Source organism: Callorhinus ursinus, unplaced genomic scaffold (genome assembly GCF_003265705.2).
Source record: "Callorhinus ursinus isolate GAN/ISIS: 27379988/994484 unplaced genomic scaffold, GSC_fseal_2.0 scaffold128, whole genome shotgun sequence".
NCBI classification, from domain to species: domain Eukaryota; kingdom Metazoa; phylum Chordata; class Mammalia; order Carnivora; family Otariidae; genus Callorhinus; species Callorhinus ursinus.
This window is the reverse complement of record NW_027397190.1, coordinates 394,415-415,405: the sequence shown is the minus strand read 5'-3', so window position 1 is coordinate 415,405 and position 20,991 is coordinate 394,415. Positions and strand designations below refer to the sequence as shown.

The 20,991-nt window shown below is 49.2% G+C and overlaps 1 protein-coding gene across 3 annotated transcripts in view; it reads left to right on the top strand.

Annotated features, from left to right (window-relative positions):
- KCNG2 (potassium voltage-gated channel modifier subfamily G member 2) overlaps positions 1 to 20,991 on the top strand; it is a 71,871-nt gene that overhangs the window by 10,463 nt on the left and 40,417 nt on the right. For all 3 annotated transcript variants that reach the window (XM_025860245.2, XM_073890131.1, XM_073890132.1), the window contains one exon: positions 17,011 to 17,103. The gene's annotated coding sequence lies outside the window, so the exon portion shown is untranslated. The remainder of the gene's footprint in view (positions 1 to 17,010; positions 17,104 to 20,991) is intronic.

Below are 20,991 nucleotides of genomic sequence, written 5' to 3'. Positions count from 1 at the left end.
GGTGGACCGTCCCCTGTAGGTGCCATTGAAGGGCGGGTAGAGGTGGACCTGGACCATCCCCTGTAGGTGCCGTTGAAGGGCGGGTAGAGGTGGAGGTGGACCGTCCCCTGTACGTGCCACTGAAGGGCGGGTAGAGGTGGACCTGGACCATCCCCTCTCCGTACTGTCGTAAATGCTATATGCTAATATGAAGATGCTTAGTTGGGGATGAGGAAGGCTTTTCAGAGCAAGTGACTTGAATACGCAAGAGCATTCACAGTGTCTGATTGTAGGTTAATATTAAAATAACATCCAGTGATGGAGGAATGCTGATATAAGTAATGGCCCATCCTTGGAATGAGATGCTATGCACAGTGTCTGTCTACAAGCTCACCGACTGTAGACAAATGTGGGAATGGAATCCAAGAAGATCCAACGTCACTATTTGTACTGGACTCCCAGTGTAAATAAAAGAACCACAATTTAACAAAACCATGGGCATCATCACAGTCCATGCCCGTCCCCATTCAACCACACAGCACAACCCCAAACTTCTCCTCAAAGGTCTTGCTCAAGCTTCTTATTTTACCGTTGACGTCCCCTGGGGAGGGAGAAGAGAGGAGAGCCCTGGGCGTGGAATCTGAGGACGCTTGAACTCTGGCCCCTGGGGCTCTTCAGACCTTCATGTGGATGTACGTCCACCCCGTGTGCCGTGCCCCGTCCCCCTCAGCCCAAGTCCCCGGAGCCCAGCAGCACCTGCTGCAGCCAACAGCCAGCCAGTGCGCGGAGTCAGCCAGCCACGAGAAAGTACAAGAAAGAAGACCCGAGTTCCCACAGCTGCCTGTGGCAATGGGATTAAAGGTATTCTTTTCCTTCTATTTTATTGTACTGCCCGGGTTTCCACTTTTGCCATGGGTTAGTTTTATAATTGGAACATTATTTTTTATGAAGATGAACGTCTAAGACTCATTTAGGCGAATTAACATACAGAAGAATAAGAAATATCAGAACACATCCTTCTCGTGCCTGAAAGAACAGAGAAGAGTGTCCATCTGCTGAGGGAGCCTCCTCCCCCCGGCACCTACCAGCTGCCCAGGAGCACGCGCTGTTTCTGCAGGATGGACAAGGACACATGCCTGCTTCCTTCGGTGGTGGTGCGCTGAATGACAGGGGCTAATACTGTGGTCCGGGTGCAGCAGCGGACTCCATGGAGCTGGCTGTGCTGGGGCTCGGGGCTGTCGGAGGAGGGGCAGCTCCTCGTCGGGGATCTGGGATGCCACAGTCACTTACTTTTACATCCTTCCGTGACTCATCAGTCAGCTCTGGAACTCTGAGGCCCCATCCTTTGGGCCCCATCTCTGTGGTCCCTGGGTCAGTCACCATGCTATCAATTAGACGTAGATGGTGTGGGATTGAAACATTTGAGTTAGTTCAACTCACTGGTTTTTTTCCAAAAGTGGATAAAGGGCTTATTTCAAACTGAACTCAAAGGCTGTTAACACACGTGCAAATGGTTGAATAATGTGTCATCTGCTGTTTCTTGTGAATGTTAAATTGCCCCACAAAGGTTCTCACAGGCCTAACCAAAGGGGGTGTTGGGGAGCCTTGGCTGACTTGAGTAAGGCCGTGGCACACCTCCGCAGGGCAGGCATGTGAGTGAGCAGAGGGGCAGCCTGGCCACCATGGGGACAAAAAGCAAGGACCACAAAAACCTGGCTGTCACACATAGAGAATTCGCAGGTTTTATTCCTGAACAGAGCAAATGCCTGGGTGCAGGCAGGTGGGTGCAGGCAGGTGGGCGCAGGCAGGTGGGCACAGGCCGGTGGGTGCAGGCAGGTGGGCACAAGCAGGTGGGCGTAGGCGGGTAGATGCAGGCAGGTGGGCGCAAGTGGGTGGATGCAGGCAGGTGGGCGCAAGTGGGTGGGTGCAGGCAGGTGGGCGCAGGCTGGTGGGTGCAGGCAGGTGGGCACAGGCAGGTGGCTGCTGGCAGGTGGCTGCAGGCAGGGGGGCGCAGGCAGGTGGGTGCAGTGGCTGCCTGACTCCTTAAAGCCATGTTGTCACATGCAGCTGTCATGCAAAGCTGTCATGCAGGCTGCCACATGCTTGAGTGGTCGGCAGGTATTGGGTGGTGTCCCATCAGCAGTCACAGAGCCTTCTGAGATGCCCTGTCCTCTGTCCTTGCCCATCATCACGCCCACAGCCTCCCCTGCGCTGGGGTCCTGGACCATGCTCCCTCTCCCCCTACTACTTTTTCCACTCCCTTTCTCTTTCTTTCTGGTTCTCATCCTTGACCCTGAAGAGCTGGCAGACCACTCCCACCCTGGGACCCACAGGGCAGCCCCCCTGCAGGAGGTGACCTGAGGCCACAAAGAGGAAGCTGGATTCACGAGCGAGAGCTCCCCGTCTCCCCAGAGGAGGGTGCACAGGGCAAGGAGCCCAGCACCGAGGGGATGCAGCCGCCCTCCTGCACAAAATGCTCCTGTAGTCCATAGCCCCAGAGAAGCTTGAGGGGCCAGGGAGAGTCCCCTTCCTCCTCATGACCTGGCAACCACTCTCCCTGGCTTTTCACACCAAACACCATCACGGCCTTAGGAAACCATCTGAACTGAAGAGAACTGAGAGAATCCTGAGTAGTTAGAAAAGAGTATGGTTGGTTGTGAGCTCAGCACTGATGAGTTATTTAGGATGTAGGGACAATGGGGACGTCGTTCACACATTCATCGGTGCATTCTCCCCAGCATGTGAAAACCCAGATTCCGGGGCAGGTGTCTAGCCCTCTGAGCACGGCTCCATGGAGTAGGAGCAGGACTCCATGTGGGCTGAACTGGCACAGGAAGGGAGGGCACCCGGCTAGACGCGTGAGTGCACGGGAGCCTTAGGGACCCACGCCAGCATCCTCTGCAGACAGCAAGGCTGGAAGTGGCGCACACGGATGGACCCAAAGGCCTCGGGATCTTCTTCTTGAATCCTGACTCGGCCTCTGGTCTCCGAGAGGCCCGGCACCCAAACCCTCCTGAGCGAGGCAGTGAAGCCGCACCGTGGCCTCGCGGTTGGGGGCCGAGGCCAGGGTCTCAGTGGGGAGGGTACCCGGCTTCTAGGGAGGCACAGACAGTCACTGCCTGCGTCACCACAGATGAAGGAAGAGGTATCCCCAGGACTCTCCGTGAGAAGTACCAGTGAGAGTGTGAGCCATTTATAGTCTGTTCTGGAAACTCCAAGCGCAACTCCTGAGAGGGAGAGCATTTCAGAATCGAGAGGGGTTGCCGCATTCGAATGGTAGCCAAGAGGGAACTGATGAGCCGAGGGGGGCCAGAATTCCTTGAGGAATCTGGGTGTGGTGTGTCAGATGCATAAATGGTGCTTTTTTTTGTGACACCTGTAATCCGGAAAACGAACCAGTGCTAAGATCATAAGCAGCCACGTGGCTCTGGTGGGTAAAATACACAGAACATAGAATTTACCGCTCAGCCATTTCTAAGTGTGCAGTTCAGGGGCACTAACACCCTCACACAGCCCCCATCACCCATCTCCTCCCCAGCTGGAGCCCTCACTGCCCATTCATCAAACACAGACATGCCATCCCCTTCTCCAGACCCGGCACCACCATCTGCTTTCTGTCCCAGTGATGGCGGCTCCTTTAAGCACCTCACCTACATGGAATCCTACAGGATCGGGCTTTTCGTGCCTGGCTTTCTGTACTCAGCGCAGTTCTTGGGTTCATCCGTCTGTGGCAGGGGCCAGAGCCTCTTTCCTTGTTAAGCCTGAAGAATATTCCATCAGATGGAGAGACCACACCTTGCTCATCGATTCACCCACTGACGGGCTTGGGGCTGGTCCCCCTTCTTGGCTGTTGTGAATAACGCTGCTCTGAGCATGGGTGTCCAGATATTGGAGTTCTTTGGGGTGTATACCTGGCAATGGGATTACTGGATCCTATGGCAGTTCTGTTTGTAATTTTGTGAGGAATCTCCGTACTGTGTCCCCAGAACCTGCACTATTTTATATTCCCAGGGCCCCAAGCTTCCAGTTCCTCCACATCCTTGTGAACACCTGTGGGACTTTCTGGGGTTTTGTTTGTTATATAATAGCCATCCTAATACCTGTGAAGTAGGATCTTTGGTTTTGAATTTCATTTCTCTAGTGATTAGTGAGGTTACAGCATCTTTTCCTGTGCTGGCTCTCCGTGTACCTTCCTTGGGGAAACGACCATTCAAATGCTTTGCGCATTTTAAAATTGTTTTGTTGTTGCTGAGTTCTCTGGATATGTGGAGTATTCTGGATACTAATCCTTTATCAGATATATGGTTTGAAAATACTTTCTCCCTATAATCTGATCTGCGGGGTTTTTTCACTCTGTTGATACTGTGTTTTGGTGCACAAAATCATTTAATGTTGATGAAGTCTAATTAACCTATTTTTTCTTTTGTTATTTGTGTTTTTGGTGTCATATCCAAGAACTCATTACCAAATCCAATGTCATGAAGATTCTCCCCTGTGTTTTCTCCTAGACGTTTTATGGCTTTGGCGCTTATATCCAGGTCTTTGATCCATTTTGAGTTCATTTTTTTATCTGGAGTAAGATGAGCGTCTAACTCCTTTCTTCTGTCCAGTTTCCCAGCTCCGTTTGTTGAGAAGACTGTCCTTTCCCCAGTGAAGGGCCTTGGCACCCTTGTCGAAGATCATTTAACCACATACGGTGCACGTGATCTCTGGGCTCTCTGCTCTGTTCCTTTGGTCTGTCAGTCTGCCTCGAGGCCAAGACCACACTCTCATTTTGTAGTAGTTTTGAAATCAGGAAGTGTGAGACCTCCAACTTTGTTCTTTTTCAAGATTGTTTTGGCTGTTCAGAGATCTCATATGAACCTAAGGATGGATTTTTCTGTTTCTGCAAACACATGTTGTTGGGACTCTGATAGGGTTGCATTGAATCTGTCGGTCATTCTGGGTGGTGTAGACATCTTCGTACTGTAAGTCTTCCGGTCCATGAACATGGGGTATACTCCGTAGTAGCTGCAGCTTCTCTCATTTCTTCCACCTTTGTAACCAAGAAAACTTATCTCCTTGGTCAGCTGTATTCGGAGCACTTTATTCTTTTTCAGGCTATCATAAGTGGAATTGTTTTCCATTTACAATGGCCTGGGCCTGGCAGGGTCTGGGGCCCCTCCCCCCACACCCCTGCTTCCTGGGGCCCCTGCTGCCCAGCTTCCCTCCTGTTGCTTCTGCCACGAGGTCCTCTGGGCTTTACAACCACGGACAGAGCCCCCCTCCACCTCTAGTCCAGCTGCATCCCCTCATCCGGTGAGTCAAGGACAGCAGTTGGGACACCTTCTGCCAGGCTCCTTATCACCAGTTTCCCTGAGCCAACACAGGCCAGAGTTCCTGGAGACGAACATGTAACTGGTACAGACACTCCCCAGGACGGTCTCGCCTGCACGGTGAAGAAGGGTGGCGCTCGCCGACTCCATGAGCCTCGCGGGCTCTGGCAGGCAGGGTGCCGCCCTGGTGAAGGGGGTGGGGGCACACCAGTGATTCCAGGCTGCAGAGGCCCCAGCGACTTTGCAGGAGCAGGATGTTGGCTTTAATTAACTCATTTTTAACTGTAGCAGCTGTAGATAAAAGAGAAGCGGGGGAAACCTCCTGCTGCTGACAGGAAAACAGCATTTCTTTAAAAAAATGTTTTCTGAAGCCTGAAAGTCACAGCAGCCGACATGCAAATGACCTGGAGGCTGTGTGAAGGAGCCTCATGCGGGGTCCTTATGGTACCGTGGAGGGTGGGGTGTGCGTTCAGGGGCAGTTACATGGCACTACACCAGGAGATGCGGATGCTAGAATCAGCTCCGTACATTTAAGAAGCAGCTCCTGCCTCCAGGCGCCCTTCGTGTCCAAGGCAGAGAAGCTCCCGGAGGAAGTCCGAAGCACGCTCCCTGCAGGCGCTGAGCTCAGGGGTGCTTGGGTATCACTGGCAGGGCGAGGGGGGCGTCTGGCAGCCCTGCCACTGAAAACGGCCCCACCCCCATCGGCTGCAATGAGGCCATGGCCCCAAGATCTGGTGGGGCTGCTGGGATCACTGAGGACACCCGGTCCAGCCTCTCAGAGCTCAGGGCCCAGCCCAGCACCTGACCAGGGTGGGTGTTCCGCAAACATTTGTGTGTTCAATGGGAAACTGAGGCGTCTGTGAACAGTCAGGAGGTGAAGGAAATGAAATAAGGAAGAAGAGGAGCAGAGAGGTGCATCCCGCCTGCTGGAGGAGTTGGTGGTGCAGCAGGGGGTTGGGGCGAGACACCCCTGGGTCCTCCGAGGCCAGGGAGGGGCAGTGGGCACACAGGGAGGTGGGGGCCCAGACCACATGCCCACAGGACGCAGGCTGTGGAAGCAACCTGCCATGGGATGCTGGGCAAGCTGACGGCCGGACATGGCCCAGGACGCAGCCGGTCAATGGCAGGTCAACGGCAGGTCAACAGCAGGTCAACAGCAGGTCAGCGGTAGGTCAGCAGCAGGTCAACAATAGGCCAGTGGCAGGTCAACAACAGGTCAGCGGCAGGTCAGCAGCAGGTCAGTGGCAGAGTGGGGCAGCCTGTCTTCCATCCTGCTCTCACAAGGCAGCTGCCCTGCGCCCTGGCACGTGGCAGCACTAACACTGGCCACCTTCCAGGTGGCCGTACAGGTGCAGCTGGGGCTCAGGTCACAGAGCTGGGAGGTGAGAGGGAGGGCCGTGGCTCCAGGGTCCGGGCTTCTCCATGCACCGCACCCCCGCACGCATGTCACAGATGCAGTGCCTGTCCACACCAGGTGTGATCCTGGGCATACCGTCTGCTCTGATTGGGCTGTGTCAGGCCCTGCCGGCTTGAGCAACACACCGGTCATGACTCTCGAGTCCTGAGTCACGTTGGTGACCAGTCTGTGGCATGTGTAAGCCCCACTTCATAGATGGGGAGCTGTCCACCATCTAAAACCTAGAATCTGCCATTCCAGCCACATTAGACGTGACCGTGGGGTGGCCGCAAGTACCCTCACCGGGCCGTGCAACGTCACCGTCTTCTCCAGCATGTTCCCATCACCCCAAACAGAAACCTGTACCCATTAAGCAGAATCAACCCTTCCCCCTCAGCCCCCGGTAACTCCGAGCTACTTTCTGTCTCCACAAATTTGCCTGTTCCACACAATCACCAGTCTTTTTCATGTCTGGCTTCCTTCACTGAGCATAATGTCTTCATGGTCCATCCATGTTCTCGCACGGATCAGTGTTCACTTCTTTTTGTGGCTAAAAATATCCCGTTGCATGTACATACCACATTTTCTTCCCTTTTCTTTTTGTAAAAATATGTGGTTTAATTTAAAATACGCTGGATGCATTTTTTCATTTCTTTTAACTTCAAGAAAAAAATATAAGATTGTACGAATATAGAACACTTTTTTATCTATATATCTGTTGGTGGACGCTCCCACCATTGTCTGTTGTGAATAATGCCGCTATGAACATCAGCTTGCATAGACCTGTTGGAGTCCCAGCTTTCGATTATTTTGGGTATTTACTTAGGAGTGGAATTGCTTGGTCATATACTTGTGTTTAATTTTTCGAGGACCCTCCAGACTGTTTTCTGCAGCAGCTGCAATCAGCAGTGCACCTAGGGCTCTGGTGTCTGCACATCCCCGCCTACGCTGGTGATAGTCTGTCTTCTTGATTCCAGCCATCCCAGTCGATGAGAAGTGGGATCTCGTGTGACTGTGATTTGCATTTCCCCAATAGCTAATGCTGTTGAGCATCTTTTCGGGTATTTATTGGCCATTTGAATGTCTTCTCTGGAGAAATGTCTGTTTGTCCTTTGCCCATTTTTTTAACTGGGTTTTTTTTTTTTTTTAGATTTATTTATTTGAGAGAGCGAGAATGAGAGAGAGAGAGTACATGAGAGGGGGGAAGGTCAGAGGGAGAATGCGGGACTCGATCCCGGGACTCCAGGATCATGACCTGAGCCGAAGGCAGTCGCTGCACCGATTGAGCCACCCAGGTGCCCTAACTGGGTTGTTTTTTCATCATTGAGTTGTAGGAGCTCTTAAACATTCTCAATATTAAGTCCTACTAAATATGTGACGTGGAAATATTTTCTCCTATTCCGTGGGCTTTCTCCTATTCCATGGGCTATCTTTCCAAGTGGCTGATGGTGCCTTTCAAAGCACAGAAGTCTTTAATCTATTTTTCCTTTCATTGGCTATGCTTCTGTGTCATATTTAAGAAACCATTGCCAAATCCAAAGTTGTGAAGATTTGACATTATGTTTTTTCTACAAGTTTTATGGTTTTAGCTCTTGAACTTAGATTATTGATCTACTTTGAGTTAAGTTTTATATATGGTCATCATATGTTAATAAAAAAATTTTTTTTAAGTTTTATATATGGTGTGAGGTAAAGGTTAGAGTTCATCCTTGCATGTGGATGTCCTGTTTTCCTAATGGCATTTATTGACACATTTTTTTCCACATTGAGTCATCTTGGCAACTTTGTCTAAAATCAACTGACCAAAGGGGTACCTGGGTGGCTCAGTCAGTGAAGCATCTGCCCTCAGCTCAGGTCATGATCTCAGGGTCCTGGGATCGAGTTCCATGTCGGGCTCCCTGCTCATCAGGGAGTCTGCTTCGCCCTCTGCCCTCCTCCCTCAACTCTGCTCTCTTGCTCTCTCTCTCAAATAAATAAAATCTTTCAGAATAAATAAATAAATAAATAAATAAAATCAACTGACCTTAGATGTGAGGGTTTATTTCTGCACTTCCTATTACATTACATTGATCAGTGTAGACACACTAATCCATATGCCAGGATCACACTCTTGATTACTGTAGCTTTGTAGTATGTTTTGAAATTGGGAAGTGTAAGACCTCCAACTTTGTTGCTCCTTTCCAGATTGTTTTTGCAATTCAGAGTCCCTGATGTTCCATAGGAATTTTAGGGTTTTTTTTATTTCTGGAAAAAACCCTTTAGGATTTTGATGAGCCATCCTAGAAGTGGGCTGAACATTCTGGTAGGTTTTGCCTGTGAGAAAATCCCAGCACTAATATTTGGGGCAGGTTGTGACACTTTCAGTAAAACTTGTCAAATTCAGACTCAAGGCTCATTTCATTCCAGTGCCCCAGGGTTGAAGCAGAAAAAGTTAGATTTAAAAAACTTTCTATTAGAACTATTTTAGGCTTACAGAAAAGCTATAAAATTAGCCCAGAGTTCCCTTACCCAGCTCCCCTCATGTCACATCTTATGTGACGATAATCCAACCAGGATGTGAACCAGCTTAGAGCCCTCGCTCAGAGGTGCTCTCTTCCCAGGCTTGTCTGTGTTTCAGGCGCCTCCTCAAGACCCCACACCACACTCAGCGTGTCCTCCTGAGTCCCCCAGCCTGTAAAGGGCCTGCAGCTTTCCCTGCCTCTCGAGATGTCCACGTGTGAGAGGAGGTGGTTCTGGGCCTGTGAGGGTTTGCTGGCGAGACACCGCCCTTGGAGCCCAGCACTTACCGGCTGTCCATCCCACCATGGCTCCGCTCAGGTCCAGCTCCTCACACCCCCCTGCGTTATGCCTCAGGTGCCACATGATTGGAGCCACTGATTTTGTGGCATGTGAAGGGAATTTGGAAACCACCATGCTTCTAGGAGTCGTGGCTGTCCAGAAAGGGGCTCAGAGATGCTCACTCCCTCCCCGTCCCACCATGCTGTGCTGTCCTCCCTCCTTCTCTTCCGTTTTGGCTTATCCCTCCTGAATTTCTTCTGTACAGACAGAAAGACGTGTGTGTGTTGTGCTCTGTATATTCCTTTGCGGCTTGCGTGGTCACCTCACGGTCTACCTGGAATGTGCTCACACCAGGTCATGGCGACCTTCCTCATTCTTTGTGCAGCTGCAGACAACCCCCCCCCCCAAGCGTGGACCCACCATTTCTGTTCAGCCACTCTCCCACGTGGGCATGTGCATTATTCCCAGTATTTTGCAGGAATGAACAGTGCTGCAGTGAGCGACCCAGGCATGTGTGTCTTGACGGATACCCTTGGTCGGCTGCACCCACGGGCACCTCCGCCCCCAGGATGAGGAGCAGCTTCCTCACAGCCTATCCACACCGTGTGGCTGGATTTTTAAATTTTTTCGAGTCTCATGGATGAGGAAAGATGTCTCAGTGTTGTTTTAATTTGTACTTCTCTGATTATGAGTGTGCTTGAACATTTTCTCCACACATTTGAGAGCCATTTTTATCTCTTTTTTGTGTGTGAATTGCCTTTTCATGGTTTTTTCCCATTTCTCTGTGGGGATTTTGGTCCTTTCTCCTTCAATTGTAAGAGTTCTTCTTATGTTAGTTTTTCTTTTTCAGAGTATTTCTGACTGCTCTTGCACATTTGACTTTTAGTACCACATGATTAACTCCATAAAATAGCTTACTCTGTTTTTTGCTGGGATTGAATTGAATGTATAAATTAACCCTAGCAGAAAAACCTCTTTATGTAAAATGCTGAGTCGTCCTATCCAAGAATAGGGGATGGCTTTCCTTTGTTCAGTTCTGCCTTTGTGATTCTGGAGGGTTCTAAAATTTTTCCTTGTAAAAAGTGTACACATTCCTTGTGAAATATGTTCCTACATATTTAGTCTTTTCTTGTTGCCATTGTGAATGGACTTTTCAATCACCACATTCTCTATTTTTTGTGTAAAGAAAGCTGTTGATTTTGTAGCCTGCTACTTTACTCAATTCTTTTATTCAATAATAAAAGTTTTATCATTGGTTCCTGTGGTTTTCCAATTACACTATCATCTCATCTGCAAGTAGGATGGTTTTACCACCTTTGCCCACTCTATGCCTCTAACTGATTTTCTTGCCTGATTCCATTAGTTAATACCTCGAGGATAATGTTGAATAACATCAGAGGTAGTGTGTGTCCTCCCTTGCTCCTTATCTTAGTGGGAATGCCTCTTGTATTTCTTCATTGAACAAGAGACTGGCTTTTGGACTTAACCTGGTGGTTTATTGTGTCAGTGAAATGTTCCTCAATTTCTGGAGTGTTTGTCAAGTGTTTTTTGGCATCTATGGAGATAATCATATGATTATTTACCCCTTGGGTTTATTTTTATGGTGTATGATACTAATGGATTTCCTACTATTGAACCTATCTTGCATTCCTGGAGTAAATTCCACGTTTTCTAGTATTTTTTTAAAGACACATTGGGTTCTTCCTGTTTAATAATATTTGCTTAGATTTTTTTTGCTTTCTTTTTTTTTAATTTTTTATTGTTATGTTAATCACCATACATTACATCATTAGTTTTTGATGTAGTGTTCCATGATTCATTGTTTGTGCATAACACCCAGTGCTCTACGCGGAACGTGCCCTCTTTAATACCCATCACCAGGCTAACCCATCCCCCCACACCCCTCCCCTCTAGAACCCTCAGTTTGTTTTTCAGAGTCCATCATCTCTCATGGTTCGTCTCCCCCTCCAATTTACCCCCTTCATTCTTCCCCTCCTGCTATCTTCTTCTTTTTTTTTCTTAACATATATTGCATTATTTGTTTCAGAGGTACAGATCTGTGATTCAACAGTCTTGCACAATTCACAGCGCTCACCATAGCACATACCCTACCCAATGTCTATCACCCAGCCACCCCCTCCCTCCCACCCCCCACCACTCCAGCAACCCTCAGTTTGTTTCTTGAGATTAAGAATTCCTCATATCAGTGAGGTCGTATGATACATGTCTTTCTCTGATTGACTTATTTCACTCAGCATAACACCCTCCAGTTCCATCCACATCGTTGCAAATGGCAAGATCTCATTCCTTTTGATGGCTGCATGATATTCCATTGTGTATATATACCACATCTTCTTTATCCATTCATCTGTTGATGGACATCTTGGCTCTTTCCACAGTTTGGCTATTGTGGACATTGCTGCTACAAACATCGGGGTGCACTTACCCCTTCAGACCCCTACATTTGTATCTTTGTGGTAAATACCCAGTAGTACAATTGCTGGATCATATGGTAGCTCTATTTTCAACTTTTTGAGGAACCTCCATACTGTTTTCCAGAGGGGTTGCACCAGCTTGCATTCCCACCAACAGTGTAGGAGGGTTCCCCTTTCTCTACATCCTCGCCAACATCTGTCGTTTCCTGACTTGTTCATTTTAGCCATTCTGACTGGTGTGAGGTGGTATCTCATTGTGGTTTTGATTTGGATTTCCCTGATGCCAAGCGATGTTGAGCACTTTTTCATGGGTCTGTTGGCCATTTGGATGTCTTCTTTGGAAAAATGTCTGTTCATGTCTTCTGCCCATTTCTTGATTGGATTATTTGTTCTTTGGGTGTTGAGTTTGATAAGTTCTTTATAGATTTTGGATACTAGCCCTTTATCTGATATGTCATTTGCAGATATTTTCTCCCATTCTGTCAGTTGTCTTTTGGTTTTGTGGACTGTTTCTTTTGCTGTGCAAAAGCTTTTTATCTTGATGAAATCCCAATAGTTCATTTTTGCCCTTGCTTCCCTTGCCTTTGGTGATGTTTCTAGGAAGAAGTTGCTGCGGCTGAGGTCGAAGAGGTTGCTGCCTGTGTTCTCCTTTAGGATTTTGATGGACTCCTGTCTCCCATTTAGGTCTTTCAGCCATTTGGAGTCTATTTTTGTGTGTGGTGTAAGTAAATGGTCCAGCTTCATTCTTCTGCATGTGGCTGTCCAATTTTCCCAACACCATTTGTTGAAGAGACTGTCTTTTTTCCATTGAACAGTCTTTCCTGCTTTGTCAAAGATTAGCTGACCCTAGAGTTGAGGGTCCATTTCTGGGCTCTCTATTCTGTTCCATTGATCTATGTGTCTGTTTTTGTGCCAGTACCATACTGTCTTGATGATGACAGCATTGTAATAGAGCTGGAGTTTTTGCTTAGATTTTTTGCATTGATGTTCATGAGTGATATTGGGCTATAGTTTTCTTTCTTTGTACTAATTGTGTTTGGTTTAAGTATCAGTGTTTACCTGCTTCATAAAAGGGACTCAGAAGCCTTCCTTCTTTTTCAGCACTCTGGAATACTTCGTAGCACAACAGGACTGTCAGGCCTTCTATGAAGTATGGTAGAATTTCCAGTAAATTCATCTGGGTTTGGTACTTTTCATGGGGTAGTTCCTTTACCACTCTGTCTGTTTCTTCAGTGGAGATTGGTGTGTTTATGTGTCTGACTCTCATGGGATCAATTCTGATAGTCTGTATTTCCTGAGAAAGTTATCCATTTCCTCTAGGTTTCCAGATTTATTTGCATGGAAGACTTCAAAGTGTCTCATGATTTTTTATATTCCATTTCAGAAGTTAAATTTCTTGAATATGATCATGTGGTTAAAAAAAGTGGGGGGGGAAGAAGTTTGAGTGACCAGAAAAGATCATCATACTAGAATTTTAAGCATTATTCTTTTCAAAGCAATGTTACAGAGTATTGCTCACCCTGTTTTCAAAGAATAAGCCGATGGGTGGTTTACAAAAACATCTCTTCTGTGCTGCTGGTCAGAGAGCTGTCCACCATGGAAAGCAGTTTTCTTGCCTGAGATCTGCAGGGGCTACAGAGCCCCTGTGGAAGCTGAGGCTCCCTGGTGCCAGCTGACACCGACTCACAGGGCAGATCCTCAGGGAGTTAAACGCCAGTACAACCTCACACAAAGGTCCATTGTATCACGTTACATTTCAGGGGACGTCCGTCTCATCATATAAAAAACTATAAGATATGACTTCCCCCTAAAATCAGAATGGATTTATTCCTTTTCCTGACTACTAAAATTGCTTGGATCCTTTGTTTGGGGGGAAAAAAAAGCAAGATTGAAAAACATAATGAACAAAGTAGAAATCACCTAAAATTCCACAGCCCACACCTGTGTGCTATCAACCTATTGATGACTTTCCTTCCAGAAGTTTCTTTATGCATCTTCCCCAGAAAGAGAAACTCTGTATACAAATGGTCAGTCATAGGTCTGTGCTGTTCTGTAACCTGCTGTTCTTTCTGGTCCTTCGTCACAGATGTCACTGCCCAGACTTGAAGAGGACGTCTTGAAAAAGACACAGAAAGGGAAACTCCCTAAAGGGTCTGATCACAGCCCACCTGCCTGTCGGGTGCCGGGGATACGGAGGGGAAGGGGGTCGAGATAGGGAAACTCCTGGCGAGCCTGGCGAACAGGGAGGAGGCAGGCTGCTGAGGGCTGCAGGAACGTCAGGGCATGTCCAACAGCCTTGTCCTCAAACTGGCAGAGGGAATGTCTGGATCCTGAGTCCTTCATGCTTTACTTGAAGCCTTATTTTTGCAGCAGGTGGGCAGCGCCAGACGTCCTGGAGACGCGCTGCACTGCCCCCTCTGTGAGGAAGTGAGGGTCATGCAGAAACCAGGCCAACATCAGGGCCCCCCTCTCTTCCTTACCCCACAACCATGCTGTTGGCCGCATGGTGTGGTGACTTCACAGTGTGTGTGCAGTTCTCACGGAAAGTTAAATTATGTGCATTACATGCTGTTTCAGAGGTATGGGAATGATTAATCACTTGTTTTACAAAATTGATTTGAAAAAGAAATTACCAAATAAGAGTTGTCATGAGGGAAAAGTAAAATTCAATTATCTGGGAAATTTGCTCTGTGTCTGCTCTCACCGGCGTGGGGAGGGGGGCCCAGCATTGGTCTCTGCTGGTCTTTACGGGGACATGACGGAGGTCTCAGGCCCCCTGAGGACCAGCCTAGGGACCCCTCACGTAAAGCTTGGCAGAGAAAGCGTGGAGGAGCCTGGTGGCTGGTCCGATCGCAGCCCACCTGCCTGTCGGAATACTGAGGGGCAGACGGTCAGGACAGGGAAACTCCTGGAACCCATGAGAATTTCAAACCGAGTCCCTGTCAGCTCCCCTGCTATTTCAGTAGCTCTGTGTCGTGAAGACGCCTGCTCAGTGGTCAGTGTTCAGGGCCTGCTGCCCCGGAACTGTGGCAGCTCAGGTCAGGGAAGTCGTCCTGGGCCCAGCAAGGAGGACTCGGCAGCTTAGGATAGCCGCTCTCAGACTTCTCCACCTTAGGGATGATTTAGGCCATCAAAGAGCATTTTTTAAATGTGGGTTGTGTGTATCACCGTCACCAGGTTAGAAATCGATGGCGCAGGAACAAGGCCCCTGGAGGTGTGCCCGGTGAGTGCCCTGGGGTCCCCGTGACTCCGAGGGCCCAGCCCCTGTCTCCAAGAGACCATCACAGATGAGGGATGCTCGGGATGGATTTGGGAAATACCAGGAAGAAAGACGCAACTCCCGGAGAGAGTTAACCACTCTCTCCAGGATTGCATTTCCTCCAAACTGCGGCCCAGAACCAGCAGGAAGCGGACGGGGGACTCCATTACCCACCCACGGCTGCCCGCTGCTCAGCGCGCTGACACGGAGTGTGGTGGGTGGAGGGAGGTCTCTCTCGTCTGGGCTCCACGAGCAGAAATACCGGCGTAAATAGCTACTTCAGAGAAGAAGTGGGTTTGATGTACATTTGCGCACTAATTATAACCCTCTTACCCTACACCTTGAAGCAGATTTAGCAGTTACAATTGTACTGGAACAGTCTTCTTAAAAATAGGTGTGCCAGGGCGCCTGGGGGGCTCAGTCGATTGAGCCACTGCCTTCGGCTCAGGTCATGATCCTGGAGTCCCGGGATCGAGTCCCGCATCGGGCTCCCTGCTCAGCAGGGAGTCTGCTTCTCCCTCTGACCCTCCCCCCTCTCATGTGCTCTCTCCCTCTCTCTCTCAAATAAATAAATAAATCTTAAAAAAAACATAGGCGTGCCGGCAGAGAAAGGTATACCGATGTGCGTACGAGGACGTGCATGTTTAGCTTTGCAGACTGATGGCACCGTAGGCAAGAAGCCAGGGTGCCTCTAATGGGATTTACACCCCGTGAAATGATGAACAAAGTCCAGGGTTTATGGCTGACCTGGAGGGCACCCCACCCGGGAGACGGAAGCAGGGTGAGTGGGTGGCCTGTGTCACAGTGACTTTGGGCTCCTGTTACACCAGAGGGCAGCTGGTTCCTGGGGGGAGAGAAGGAGGCAGCTCTGGGCACGTAGAATGTATGGTGCAGACGTGGCTCAGACGTCCAGGAGGAAGTCAGAAACAGCCAGGTGCAGAGGGAGAAGCAGGAGGCGCCAGACCGGGGCCAGGACGGGCGGCGAGGAGGAGAGAGGGTTAGAGGTCGGCTGAGACCAGCCTCGCGCAGCTAGTGTGTGGGTGGAGGAGGACCACAGTGAGCGTGCGTGCGGCTGAGGCAGCGGACACCCTCGTCCAGGAGGGAGGGTGAGCAGTTCGCCATGCTTGGGGGCTGTCTGGGGCCAGGTGGACAAAGACCTTGGGCTGGAGCCTGGAGGTAGTACTTCGCACACTGTATAGTGGGGGGCTTCCAAGCAGCTGTCTAGTTTGCAAATGGGAGTCCGGGAGAAGGTAGGAGAAAGGAGCAAATTCTGGAAATTTCTTATGTTTTCCTTTTCCAAAACCCTGCACGGGGTGACTCTACCTTTGGTAGACATTGGCCATTGTGATATTAAACTGGCAAATGGGATAAATACAAAATGTTCCCCCAGAAATAGAAGTTCTCAAACGGGGGAGCTGTGGTCCACGTGACCACGGGTGGAGTTCAGAGGGTCCAGGGAAGCCCCAGGCTGAGCCAAGATGATGTGTACGGTGACATAAATTGTACACAAGGGATGGCCTGGGTTGGTCAGATTCTCTAACAAGTTCATGGCCCAACGGGGTCAAGAAGCTATGCCCTAAAGGGGGATTGGTGGGGCCCCCAGAAGGCTCAGTCGGTTAAGCCTCCAACTTTTGGTCTCAGCTCAGGTCATGATCTCAGGGTCCTGGGATCAAGTGTCGGGCTCTGTGTTCAGTGGGGAGTCTGCTTGGGATTCTCTCTCCCTCTGCCCCTCGCCCCGCTTGCTCACGCGCTGTCTCCCTCTCTCTCTTCTCTCTCTGTCTCTCAAAGAAAATACATCTTTTAAACAAAAATGAAAAAATAAAAGGGGGATTGGACATGTCATTTCAGGGACTTGAGACGCACTGGCAGAGGTCTGACGGGATGGCACCGTTTGCGAAGGGCCACCTGGGATGAGCCACCACATGGGGAAACCGACCTGCGGTAAGATGAGTGCCTGCTCCCAACATCCCACTAGGAGGAAACCGGAAGGCCGGTCTTTTCCCTGAAACCATCTCCTTTAAAGAATCTTACCATATGATGCCACAAACACAGTGATTTCCTCGGAGCTTAGATGAGGAATGGGAAGGAGGGTGAACTCTGGGGAGAGAACCCGAGGATGAACTGGTGAGCACAGCCGCTTTGCACCACCTGCCCTCACAGGACAGCTCCCCACAGCCAGCCACTCTGGGAGGCCAGCAGGCGACGGCCAAGGGTGCCACCCTGAGTTTTAACCGAAGAGTGGGAGAGAGGCAAAGTGATGAACTGGGAGTCCCCCAGAGAGCCAGTGTCCGCTGTCCCCCAGCCCTACCCCTTGTCCCGTGAGTCCCCCAGAGTCTACCTCATCCTCCACAGGGCGGTCGTGGAGCAAACGCTGGGGAGCTGTTTATTCTTTGAGCTTTGCCCCAAGATCCCAGACTGAAGGCTGTGCAGGGATCTAGGTGCTCATCACCCCAAGCAGAATGGTGTCACTGGCTCCTACCCAGCTCCATGCATCCCAGTCTCGCACCTGCCCCGGGAGGCCCCACACCTGCCCCCCAGGCTCTCCCGCACCTGCCCTCCTCCCCAGCTCTCCCCCACCTCCTCCCCTGCCTCACCCGCACACCCCCTTCCTCACCTGCCCCCCTCCAGGCTCTCCCGCCACAGCCTGGGCCTCTCCCCTCTTCAGTCTTTGCTGCTACTTTCCTCCTCCCTCTTCTCCCCACTCTCGGTTGTTTTCCAGAATACCACACCTCCCTCCTTGTCCACTCTTATCTGGCATTTACAGACCTTAAGTCTGGAGAAGACTAGAGATTATTTCTTTCAACCCTCAGTTTGCTACCTGGACCCTGAGGCCCTGAGAGCTTTGAGCGGTGGGCCCCAGACGCACACAGATGAGGCCAAGACACCATCCCCCTCCCCTGACTCAGTCCTCGGGCTTCCCCGCCTCAGTGGCAAGAGTCCTGTTGGGCCAGCACTCAGCGGTCACAACAGCTTCACACACTCAGACGTGTGGTTTCAAAGGAGCATCCCTCCTCCTCACAGCTCCCGTGTGCCCGCTCTGACCCATGAGCAGAGGCAGGTCGGCCGTGAGCTAGAATATAGAATCGGGCTGGTCCTCTCTCATTGGCATTCGACTTCGAGCCAGGACTCACCCCTTCAACAGGGAAGGTGGAAGTTTCATTTCCCTTAAAAATTGGCAGAGAAGGATAGCATGTGAGTTTTCTTTGTTGTGGTGTCTGTGTGTTTCTCAGGCTTCACGATTGGCTCAGGATTTCTTGACGTCTAACTTAAATCTCTTGTTGCACTTTGATGTGACTATTAGCGTTGTTGGGAGCTTCACTTGTGATCAGGTTTTTCTTTCAACACCCGCATCTTAGTGGTGTTTGGGGAGTGAGAAAGCCGGAGCTATGAACTTAGAGAACAAAACCCAAATCCGCCACAGCAGTTTTAGAAGCACGCTTTCACTAGGACACCCCACGGATGGACAAAGAGCTGAGCATGTCAAAGTGTGGTGCATACATGAATGAATAATAGACACATCCGTGTAAATGCATTTTTAAAAAAAGATTAATCTGTCCCATTTGGCCAAGGCCAGTGTGGTACATTCTGATGGATTGCCGTGAACAGAAATATGACACAGCAGATCTGCACATAGCCGAGCTGAGTCCTGGGGCCACACTGTGAGCAGCATGCACCAGGCTCTATCCAAAGGCCGTCGGTGGCAGCTGGTGATGTTAGACTAAGTGGCCCGGGAAGAGAAAGGAAAGCCTTAGTGACCCACAGCAGATGGTCAAGAGTGGGAATGCCCAGCACAGAAAGTAACATCATGAGAGTTATGTTTTGTTGGTGTAGTTTTTTTCAGGGTTTTGTTTTTTGGCTGTTATTCTCCAGCTTTTTTTAAGTGAAAAATCTCAAACATACACAAAAGTTGAAAGAGTAGTTTAGTGAAAACCTGGCCATCTATACGTACGTGTGTGTGTGTTCACATATATACGAATAATGATCCATCTTGCAAGTAGCTTACAGAAATCAAGACACTTTGCCCCTGAATAGCTAAGTATGAATCTCCTAAAAAATAAGGTCATTCCCTTCCGTAACCACAATACCATGTAACATTGAAGAAAATTAACAATAATGGGTGTATCATGTCCAAATGCAGATTTCCCCAATTGTCGCAAAACTGTTTTCTGTAGACGTTTTGGATAAAATTAATCAGGTTTCCACACTTCATTGTTTGGTTGTCTCAAGCTCTTTGACTCCTGATTCTAGAACATTCCTCCCACGTTTCGATTTCCTGCGTCATTGGCTCTGTGAAGAGTCCAAGCAGTTGTTCCACAGAATGGCCTTTGCTCATGTTTGTGTGTGGTGTTTCTCACCCCCGCCCCGTATCCTCTGGACACGTGGACATGGGTCTCCCTGTCACCTAGGGCAGAGCCCAATGGTTGTGTCAGCCACTGCACATTGCATCATGTTAGAGGCCCATAATGTCAGCGTGGCCATGCCAAATTGTGCGACTGGATTCAGGGGTGAACCCAAAATGTACCCATTGTAAGGCCACACTCGCCCTCACGATGTCTGGGTGGCCGGTGCAGGACAGATGACCGTCCCCCGGGGGTAGCAAAGGTTTTTCTCTCCTCCATACTTCTCTCTTTTATTACCACATCTCTACAGACTCATGGGCCTCTCTTTACTCGTGTTTCACAATAAGCTGAGTCGTTAATGTGTCCACTCTCAGCATCTGCCAGTAGGACCCTTCTCCGTGTGCCTGTTCACCCAGGACTGCCTCTCTGCTTACGGTCACAAAGCACTGGATCTCACCCTGGATTCTGCCTGCCTCACCTTGGGAATTGGCACTTCCTGAGAGATTCAGCTGAAGCGGGAAGGACCCATCCCTGATGGCTAAGAGCATTTTTAGTAAAAAGAGAAGGTATTTAGCTGTACGATCTTACGAGCTATGTTGGTTGTGTTCATTCTATTCTGAGCAGCTACAACAGAAGGTTTTAATAAGATCCAGAGTCCCATAACATCATACCCCAAATTTCCAGGCTTCAGTGGAAAATCAGTCCAAGAGCCAGGATGATTCAAACCCAATGAAGGACATGCAGTAGACACACACCAACATCGAGATAGCAGACACGTCAGAATTATTTAAGCAGCCAGTGTAAAAACATTCAACGAGCAATTACAAACAAGCTTGATGCAGACAAGAAAATAAAGCCTTAGAAAAGAAACAGAAAGTCTCAGTGAAGGAAGAGAAGATATAAAGGAGAAGAAACTAGAGATTTTAGAACTGAAAAATACAATAAATGATATGAGAAACTCAATGGATGGATTCACGTGCCAATGGGAAGGATGGATGAGAGCATCCGTGGATGACAAGGCTGACCCATCTGGAGAGCAGGGAAGAAACAGACTGAAAATAACATAGACAGAGGCTCAGAGACTGTGGTACCATAACAAGATCCAACATTCATGTCATCCAAGTCCTGGAAGGGGGAGGACAGTGGGGCTGAAAGTTCTTGGAGAAATAATGACTTAAAAATCAGTAAAAGACACAAGCCTACAGATTCAAGAGCTGAATGAATTCTAAACAGTACAAACCCAACAGCTCCACACCAAGACACGTCATAATCAAATTTCTGAAAGCTAAGGAGAAATTAAAAATCTGGAAAGCAGGGAGAGAGAAAAGGCGCCTTACCTGAGGGAAACAATTCAAATAGCAGGAAATCTCTCATCAGAAGCCATGAGGCCAGGGGAAGTGAGACATTTTTCAAGTGCTAAGTTTAGGACAAGAAGTATCAGCTCAGAATCTTACATTCAGCAAAAATACCCTTTAGGAATGAGGTGAAA